The sequence below is a fragment of the Tigriopus californicus genome, chromosome 12, assembly GCF_007210705.1.
Source record: "Tigriopus californicus strain San Diego chromosome 12, Tcal_SD_v2.1, whole genome shotgun sequence".
Taxonomy (NCBI): Eukaryota; Metazoa; Arthropoda; class Copepoda; order Harpacticoida; family Harpacticidae; genus Tigriopus; species Tigriopus californicus.
In genome coordinates this window covers 9,643,760-9,654,323 of record NC_081451.1, presented here as the reverse complement: position 1 = coordinate 9,654,323, position 10,564 = coordinate 9,643,760, and positions in this window count along the sequence as shown.

Here is a 10,564-nt window from a genome sequence, read left to right as displayed (position 1 = left end):
GAGTTTGCCATTTGATCCAAACACAGTTAGGTGCCGAGATTCCTCAGCCAACTGATTTAATGACTGGGTAAAGTCCAGTTTTGAAAGCACTTTGCAACCCTCCAGTTTTGCTCTGATGGCTTCCGGAGTTAGAATCGGTTTGTGCGTGTCCAAGATCTCGTTGTTCAGCCTAGGGCTCTCTAGTAGAAGAGTACCCCTGACTGGCGCAGCCTCCAAGATTTTTTCAAAAGGAGTGGCAATGCCATGTAGAGTCTTGCTGCGGTGGTTTTTTTTCTTGCTTTTTCGTTTGAATTTGGAGCAATTCAAGAAGTGTTTTCAGATAACGACGGAAAGTCCGAGTAGATCACCCAACTTCAAAAATGAATTTCAAGTGAGGCCATTTTGGATTGGTCAAGATTGGCCCGATCGGTGAAGCAAATGTAAATACTTAGCAGAGCTTTGAAAAAATTGCCCAAATCATGGTTTACGTGTATTTGATGTTATCGAATGTGCTATTTACTTTTATCTTATGTCAACGCCAAGCTGAAGTCTTCTTTGGCAACCCTTGTCGTCCGACAACGAACCTGACATCCGTTTGTTGACAACGCCGGATGAAATTTTCAAGGGATCCGTTTGTCTCTCTATGGAGTACGGTAGTAGTGGAGTGGAAAGCTCTCTGAAACCTCGCTAGAAGACGTTTCAGTTTTGCGTTACCTCCTAATCAAGTACCTGAACATGAAGATGGAATTCATTGAGCACATTGAACACTCTCTCAGTGGGGAATGCATCTGATTAGGAGGTAAAGCATCGATCTACCAAACCTCGCTAGAAGACGTTCGATCTTCGACCGAGCTTTCCACTCCATTACTCCATGGTCTGTCTTACAATGTTTGCCCCAAGGAACGTACTTGAATCGTTCAACCAAGGCTGAAAATGGTAACACATGGTTTTCGTAATACGAGCAACGGTGGAGGGATGTCTTCAAGAGCCTAGGGGTTACGTGAGTTGACCGATGCCTGGACTGTTTTCATGTTAGAGTTGATGTTGATTATGAGCTTGGCCTTTGAGATCGATCTGAGGGGGATATCCTGCTCAACAGGACCCAAAGTAAGGTCACTATCATGATCTCTGAGCTTTCCCAATCAATACCTACACGGTCTGGCGCCAATCCACGGGCTATTTACCCTGTCTGGAAGTCAAACCTTGCTCGGATGGCGTGGGAGATATCGGTTTGATTTTATCATTGAGCTGACATTTCAGCCACCAGGGACCTCTAGTGTTTCTAGATGATCAGCAAGTGAATATCTGAAAATGCTAAATACAGACAATTTTCTTTGTATTTCCATATACAAACCTAGCATGACAAGCGGTCATTAAGTGTCTGTTTTCAAAACAAGTGTTACGAAAATGTGAAGAGGGTTGAAGCACCAATAGCCTCATTTAGACAATGAAATCAAATACCATTGAAATCACAGCAATTTCAGATAAACTTTGAGGGTGAATTTTAAAAGAAAAGTTGCGATCGAAATTACAACCATTCATTTTAATAGCACTTGGGATTACATTCCTTGTAGCGGTTAGAAAAGCCAGCGAAAAACAAACCAGAAAAAAATGACTTCACGCGGAATACGAGCCTCATTCATTGGAAAGAATCTGGGAATTAGCCGACAAGTTGTCAATGATATTAGAAAGAGGTTCAAAGCCTGAGAAAACAGTGTGGATCCCGGCTATGATTATTGCTTTTAAATGTCGAATTAAGACGAATCAATCAGGGTCACCATGGGTGTGGAGGAAACCAAAGTCCAAAGGACCATAAAATACCTTGGACCCATGTCCAGGGCTAGGAAGAAGATGCAGCTCATCATTAATGCAATAGTGCCAAAAGATTTGCCCGATCCAAGTTCTTACTCAATGAAATAACAAATGGAAAGCAAGTCATCCTTTTCATTACTGAAAAATTGTCAGGATTGACGGCGTGCCTAAGAGAACGACAAACCACTATATTTCCGATATGAGGGTGAAAAATGTACCTGACAATGTTGAGTTCACTTTTGAAACTAAACATGAGACTTCAAGGGTCGTCCTGGTTATCGTGGACAACTTGGCGGCCGATTCCCAAGTTCTTTCCAATGAATGAGGCTCGTATTGCGCTTGAGGTCATTTCGATCGCAACCTTTCTTTTGACATGCTGTTCAAAATATAAAAAGTATATTTATCAAAACTTTGTCTGGACATAGAAATTAACCCTGACTAAGCCTATTCTTAATAAGACGACAAATGACCATTAAAATCTAAATTCTAATATTGTCAAGTTCCTGATCAACCCTATATTCACGGTCTAGCCAGATCCGCCCATCTCTAATTCGTTGGTAGAACAGAAATTCTATGAAATCAAGCAAAATAAATTCATTTTTCCGTCTTGAACTGCTGGGGATGCCATTCCCAGTAGCGGTAAGGAAGTTCAAAGGACAAAAGCTACTTTGTTTTCAAATTTCTTCGATTACAATTACTTTGCAATTGTAATTGTAATTCAATTACTGCACATTACTTGGCTACCACTTTTTCTTTTCCTCTTGCACAAAAACTATAGGTCATTGCGATTTGCTACACCTAGTTGCTGAGAGAGATTGCGCAAGATCGCAAATTCCTCCAGCTTTTAAAAAAACTAAGACGTCGATTTAGATACGGGAATATACCCATCTGGACTAGCCTCCCACTCTACAACGCTAGCCGGAAAATTGAATTCGCCTGAATTAAAAACCTTCCAGCCAAGTTCTCGGTCCAACTCATTTCCTGTCAAATTGAGAGCTGACAAGAACGAGTTTACTGAACAAGAGGAGGCCTATACATTGTCACAACTGACCTTGGATTTGACAAATTAGGACCTCTGCTTTTCCATGAGACATGTGTACATGAGTAATGTGCAAGTCATTTCAAATATATAGACATACGCCCCCTTGTGGAAAATAGGATTGTCAGGGCGTACTCTATCGCAACGAACTAAATTGAAGCTAACCATGGCTAGTTCTTCATCTAAGACCCCTGAAGCTATTTTTTTTAGAGCTCGTACCTTAGAGTTAGGGGCTTGGACGTTAGCCAATATGAAAATACATTGGCTCAAGTGATGAACGGATGTTCATTGTGGGTAAAAGTTGGTTGGAGCCAAGTTTCTATTATGGAAATGAACGAGCCCTGCCTGCCTAAAGCTAGTTCCTCAGTAACCTTGATCTTTGTTCTGTCTCTTTTGGAAATAAGCCAATGTACATAAATAAAGCCCTTTTACGGGTTGATTGTCCTTCGATGGACTAGGGCTATCATATCTTTCACTAGGCCTTCAAAACTTAAATCCTGCTTGTGAACAAACCTGATCATAAGTGGAGGGTGAGAAAACCTTATAGGAGAGGGTAAAAGAGGATGCTCTGGCCCGCACCTGACCATATACGATCTAAAAGATGAGTTGGGCTCAAGGCGTCCAGAGGATGAGGCGGGGCAAGGACGGCTTTACCCTGAACACATCGTCACCCTAAGAATCGACAGTTGCGAGACATTGAAAGGGCCAAATTTGAAGTGATCGTGCTCTGTCCCTCTGAAATCTGGGGGGAAATTGTCTTGTGAATACTACTCAATGGTGCGCCCATGGGTTGGCCTCACTACCATTTTGTGGAACCATGTCACGAAGTTGGCCAACTTGTCCCGCCCCCTCACACTGGATTGGAGCCATTGAAGATATCAAATCCAATCCCTTGAACGCTTGTTCCACATTAGGAAACCTCGTAGGTCTCTAAAATGAAGGTAAGATCGAGAAAGATCCTTCGTTGATGGCCAAGCGTGGCCAAAGTAACCTTTCGCCTTGTTGCACAGAAGCCCGCCTATCCTGGTTTCCCAAGTCTTGGCCAGCCAAGATCGAAGCCCTGTCGTCAGAACTCAGCACCTTAGGAAGCTTGATATGAATTCATTCAAACTAAGAGCGACGTGGACCAACATGCAGAAGTTGATATTAATGATATCTGGTTATGGCCGCAGAGCATTTGTGAGCAAGTGTCAGCCTGTCTGCCTGTTAATCTGTGTTAAAGAATGTCAACCATTTATTTGCCTTGACAGGTTCCTTACATAGAACAGCTATGGACAGGACAAACGAAGTTTGTTCACTCTCAGATCACCAACCATGATCAATCATTTCATAAGTCAATACTCCCCAAATTGTCAACTACATTAGTGACACCTGGAGAGAGCATTGAAGCTTTCTAGAAATGTTGTAAGAAGGCAGCGTGAATTTCATTTCTATCCCCAACCGGGAGCTCCTAGGTCGACATTTTTGTCACTATGCTTCTCATTCGAATCAGCTATTTAGCTTGAAGGACCTCAGTTAGGGTTCTCAACTCTAGCCAAAAAAGATACTGCCGAGCAATCAAAGATCAAGAACAAGCCTTGAAGCAACCCTGTGTTCTAGTCCTAGAAAGGCAGGGTCACGTTTCGACACTCGGTTAAGCATTTTTGATTTTTACTTATGTACCCTCTTTTGCTAAAGACGGGAGCCCTAGCTAAGGTCCTTTGAGTTAAAAAGCTGCCTTTCCGGTTCGGTACGCAGGAGTTGAAGGGTTAAATCGAAGGCAAATTAGAACATTAGTGGATGTTCTTGTTCCACCAGGGATTCAACAAAGTCAAGCTAGAGAGCGAGTACAGATGTCCACAAGACGTAATGAATCAAAGAGAATTTCAAGTTTTGAAAAGGGTACGCCATGCTATGCCAATAATTTTCGGTCCAGCTGGTGATCAAAATCCGAGATGGATTCCTGTTGTGGTAGTTAAGAAATATGGACCCACAAACATTTCGGTCAAAGTGGTTCCAAGAGGACAGATATGGAGAAGGTACCTGGATCAGTTAGAGCCAAGATTTGTGTCGGAAGACAATGATGGCCTGGAGAAGGACTTGAAGGCCGAAGGGAAAAACTGGAACGGAATGAAGAACATCGGCCAGCAGTGGAAGTTTCCAGTCCTAGGTATGACCTCAAACGACTATCAGATCAAAACAATGAAGCAATTACCTCTACACAATATTTTTTCAAACGAAGAGCTCCCAATCGTTTGAATTTACAGGAGGGTAATGTTATGTTGTGGGATTCGTTACTCTCAGTTTTGGTCACTAAACGTTGTTGTACAACTGGTCACGTAAGAAGGAAATGCTCAGAAATAAACCATCATTGTTAGAATACAACATATGTAATAAGTTATCCTTTAGCAGAGTTGTTTAGCAAATCCCTGCTGGAGGGTGCTGTTTCTCAAACTTGGAGGGTTGCAGGGATCTCTCTAGGAAGAAGAAGTGTGAAAACTAGATATGATTCAATGCTACAGGATTCTAAAACAGGTTAATCATATTCAGCAATCGTTGTTCACCAAGGTTCAATGTACATTTAAGGACAAGGACATCCAAGAAAGAAGATCTGAAGGGAGACTCGAAGAGACTGAGTATGAGGAGAAACTTTTTTTCCCTAAAGAGTGGTGAATGTTTGGAATAAACTTCCAACTGAAGTACAAGCTGCTCATAATTTCAAGATATTCAAGGTATTGATGGAAGACCACATCTAGGAAGAGATCTACGCTTCTATTTTTATTACTTGAATTCGAAAAGTGGCTCAGAGTTGCTGTGACCAAGAGCAGGCCGATTTGGCGGGAAGTTCATTCACAGTCCATATTTCTAGAAATTCGTGGATTAAGAAATCCCCCCAGGTAAAGTGGATTCAATCCTCCGTGCCCTAGACACCTTAATTTTGTAATAGTTATGGCGATATCTAATAGTGCTTAGTGATGAGATCAAATAAATTTTCAAAATCAGGAATGCTAGAAAGCTAGGAAAGTCAAAGCACTAGCCGTTTCCAACGGAACGTAAAAGGTTAGGTTTGACCAAAAGTTTAACCCTGGTTTGAACGAAGAAAAATCAGGGTTACTTTTTGTGACTAACTAGCGGGTTTCCAATATTCCAATAGTTTTGTCACATAGCACTGAAAATGTAAATTGGTAGCCCTAGTCGCAACCTCCCGTGATAATTTATTTGATCCCATCAGTACCAGAGATCCCTGGTTCGATTCTTCTCCCTGATCTTTATTCAAAGGAAACCTTGAGACTATAACCACGCCCTTAGAGGTGATCGGTTTCCTTGGCGGGGAGAAGCTAACCCCTTCGATCCAACTATAAACAAATCGAAGAAAAAAAATATGAATTTAATACATTTATTTGTTTTGCAGATTCAGCATATTTGATTGATGTTAAGCCATTAACCCGAAAACTTCATAAAAAATCAGTTTTTATTCAAAGGTTCATTTTGAGCAGTCGTGCAGCCTATCAAAAGAAAAGAAGGCTAATTATGATTTACATCTTGTCATTCGTTGATATTTGACCAAGTTTCGTGCTGTGTCTTTCTTTCATTGCTCTCAATCATTTAGAAGCGTCTTTTTATACACTGAACTTGATGTCAAGTAAACTTGTAAAAATGCAAGATTCAGCTCTCTTCAAATATTCCGATTTCTCCTATTTGCATCGGATTTAATTGTTGCCAGTCGTGATTCACCAAGGTGACGTATCGACCCACCATCAAGTATTTGCACGTCACGCCAGACAAAATACTTTTAGGAGTTGAATATGGATGCATCCCGCAGTAATTCATGGCCTGGAAATCAGCGTCTTTCCATAGGGATTGGTCGGGCAAATTATGATTGCCCACCCAAACCTGAACATTCTTATTTCTCTCAGTACAACAATCAGGCCGACCCAACCACATCACGGTTCTAATGGCAAAATTGGATCCTAAATCAACCGATATCCAATCGGGTTCATTGGTGAATACTGATTTGGCGTGCCAGTAGATTAACGTTCCATCAACTGCATTGGTATTATGAACAGATGAGTGCATGGAACTGGTTGTAACTGGTCTTGCTCTGGCCAAGTGTTCCCCCACATATTGACAATAATGGACTTGAGTTGTTGCACTAATCGACGAAGGGATGAATTGCTTGGTACTGGGGTCGATTAGGAACAAGTAACTGTCGTAGTTTGATTTAGACCAATTTTGAAATTTGGAGTGACTGGTTCCATTTTCGTCTTCGCCCCATTCCTTCAATCCGACGTTCCACGTTAGGTGTCTGAATCCACTGACCTCCGTCAATTCACGGGCTAAAGACGTAAATCTAGGGGTGACAGAGTCATTGCTCAAACTGGACATGGCCTCAATGAACTCATCCGTTCGTTCCATGGGCAAGATACCACCCTTGAGAAAGCATTGCTGAATGGCAGCCCTGAAGTTGGTTTCTTTTGAGACTTTGGCCAAGAATATCTTACGCCCGTTGATCATTATCCAATGGTGGAAGCCGGCAGCCTTTGCTTACTTTTCCACACTGATGTTCATTGGGGGATGAAACATCGACATTTTGGGATTGGATACTGACAGCCCAGAACGATGAATGAATGGACCAAGAGCCCCTTGAGGATCTTCGGCAAAGTTTGATTGTAGCAGACAATTGTGATCAACAATATCTGGGTTGAAGTGGTAAGACGAGCAATCTCTTGAGGCTTGACAAAACAAGGCGCAATGAGTTTCAAAAGGGACTGTTTTAACCAGTTGAAACGAATGGCCATAATGGATTATAGATAAAGTGGCAAGTGCGAGGACGAACTTTAGGAACATGGTCCAATTTGTCCAAGAGGTTTGGGGTTAGTAACTTCACTCAGATATGAAACAAGTTTCGAAATACCTCAGTGGCATGACTTAACGTTTCATCATACTTCATTCATGAAGGTGTCAACCCACATACCGTTCTACGTAGGTTTGACTCCAGGTATTCGTTATTTTCCCTTCAAATAACACTGAAAAAGATATGTGTGAAATGATTTCTGAAGTGTCTTTTTTTGTTGGCCCAAAATTATGAGACTACATACTGCATCCCCTATGGGGTTGAAAGCTATGGTCGTATTCTACGTATGAAACAAGGACATTTGGGTGGCTAGTTTGGAAGGGAGACCAACTCCCATATAGTAAACTATCCCAAATAATTTCCTTCATATGGTATGGTTAAAATCTCCCAAACCTCCATTTATCGTTTTGTTGTTTCGGTCCTCATATTTACAAATAGTGGTCATGAAAATTATGAACTAATTGTAACAATTCTGATGCCCACAAAACTAATCCATGGTGACGGATTGCAGTTATGCTAAAGATGCTTAACATAACCTCTATATTAAGCATCTTTAAGTTATGCTCTCTTCTCCTGGCACGATATCCAAGTTATCACATGTGAGTAAAACTAGCCAATCGGGGAGAAGTAATCCGGCCCGACCATCATCTCAGTGAAGAGACATTCTTGAATATGAACTTCAGATGGGAAATATAACTAGTTGATTGTTGTTCCTCGATCTTCATGGTTTTGCTGTTTTGGATAGGTAAAGGTCAAATACAAGTTTCCCAATTGTGGCTGAGCCAGAAATGTTGTTGAGAATAAATCCCTTTTAAACCATGATGATCAAAATAGTGTGCATTTAACTTGCATTTCCAAGCAATATTTCTATCACATAACTGATGTCAACTTATTTCATTTGCCACTTAGAAGTACATCTAGGGAGATATTGCAAATGGCAGGTCTGAAAAATAAGGTGAATATGAGCAGCTTGAGGAAGTTTGTCTTCCATCCGAAAACTGTAAGTTTTGAAAGATGAATTAAACGCAAAAATGAACAGTGCTACATTCTTGTAATAGCCCGAATCCCCTAGCCGTCAATTCTAGATACCCTTTTCCTCCCCTTGTGCATTTTTTCAAAATTAATGGCATTTAGTACTGTGCATTAGTAGTAGTCATGCGAATGTTGAACCTGGAATAAGATATCTTTTTGGGGGAGAGAGATGCAAAATGTTGATCTCCTGATGTGATGCAAATATTCTTTCACAATTATTTTTTTCTCAATATTTGACGAATCGTCCAACTATCGTCATCTCGGGATCAAATAATGAAAAAAGCTTGATTTTTGTAGTATTCTTTGGCTGATGCAAATCTAGATAAGGGTCATGATTCATGAAAGTCTTTCAGAGCTGAGAATTGTATCTATAGTTTTTGCAAATAGACAAAAAGGTAAGACATTGGGACACGTGTATCTCTGACAATTGTTTTGATATAAAGTAGTCCCAATTTCCAGCCTGAGAATCCATTCTGGAAGCTCCAATCATTGAGACAGTAAGTTGCTTTACATTTTCTGAAAGAAGATAATTTCTTTTGCCCCAACTACATATAGTCAATACAACTTATTTTCAGAGCTCATTTTTTGATCTGCACCTACGTGAGACAATCTCAGTCTTTTTGTCTCGAAAAAGGAACAATGAGGTTCTCCGTCTTGTTCGGTCTTCTCTTGACCTTGGCTCTGGCCAGTACTAGAGTCCAAAGCAAGTTTAAGGCGAATCGCAATGACGATGTAGCTCCGCTTTGGTGGCAGCGATGGAAGCGCGCAAGTACTGATGATCCTTCCAATACAGTCGTTGTTGCATACCGGGATAAAGATATCCCAATAAGAAATCTTGTCAGAGTCAATTAATTCGGAGGTGAGGATAGATCTGGTGATGGCCCCTCTGGCGACATCCCTGTTGAATATGAATACTGGACTGATGATTGGTCGGGCGATCAATATTGGGACGTTGATTTTTCGGGATCCGGCTCCGGGGACTCTACTGAAGGTGGACAAGACTTCTAGGATCTAAGTTGCCACCTGTAAAAGAAACGTTGAAGACATTCCAATTATCAATGGGTCATTATAGAAATGAATTTGCATTTGAAATACAGGAGTAAAATTTCAAAAGGATGATAATAAAAAAAAAACATTAAGAATGAAAATGACTGTCCATTCAAATAGTTCATGACATTTCCGCGCTCGTGGTAGTTTGTAACCTCTCTGATCATGTTAGTAATTTGAGCGATGTCTCAAAAAGTGTTCGTCCGATTATGATTACATCTTCAATCCAAAATCACCAGAGGTCAGTTTTTTTAAAGCCCATTACTCGGAGATAAGGGTTTGGACGTTAACCTGTATGAAACTAAACTCGCCAAAGTGGTAATAGGATGGTCATTCTGGGTAACGTCCAAGCCTTAACTCAGAGATACAAGCGTTTAAAGAACTCTCACCTGGAAAGGTAATTATTACGAGATTCATTTGTTTTTCTTGGTCACCTAGTTAACAAGCTATAAGGCATGCCAAATAAAGGAAATTCAAGGAAATATGTGGTCCAGCACCCTGATTTTGGGCATTTTGAGGAGGGAGAACTAAGCCAAACATCACGGTCAACCCCCACTATCCACCCATTGAATTTTCAAGTATCAAGTGACTTTGAATGAGCTGTGTTACAAAACCCAACAAAATGAACAAAAACAAAACTTAATGCATGCAACATTCTCTCTTCACACCCTTGTATGGAAAGTCGGCAAGGAACGTGTCAGTTCGTCTGTTGTAGAAAATGAAAACATTTGCTTCTAATTATTCGTTGGTCGTTTTTCGTGGGGTTTGAATTTTTCATTTGAACGTTTTTTGTACTTACTCATCCTAAGGCTGGCCATCTC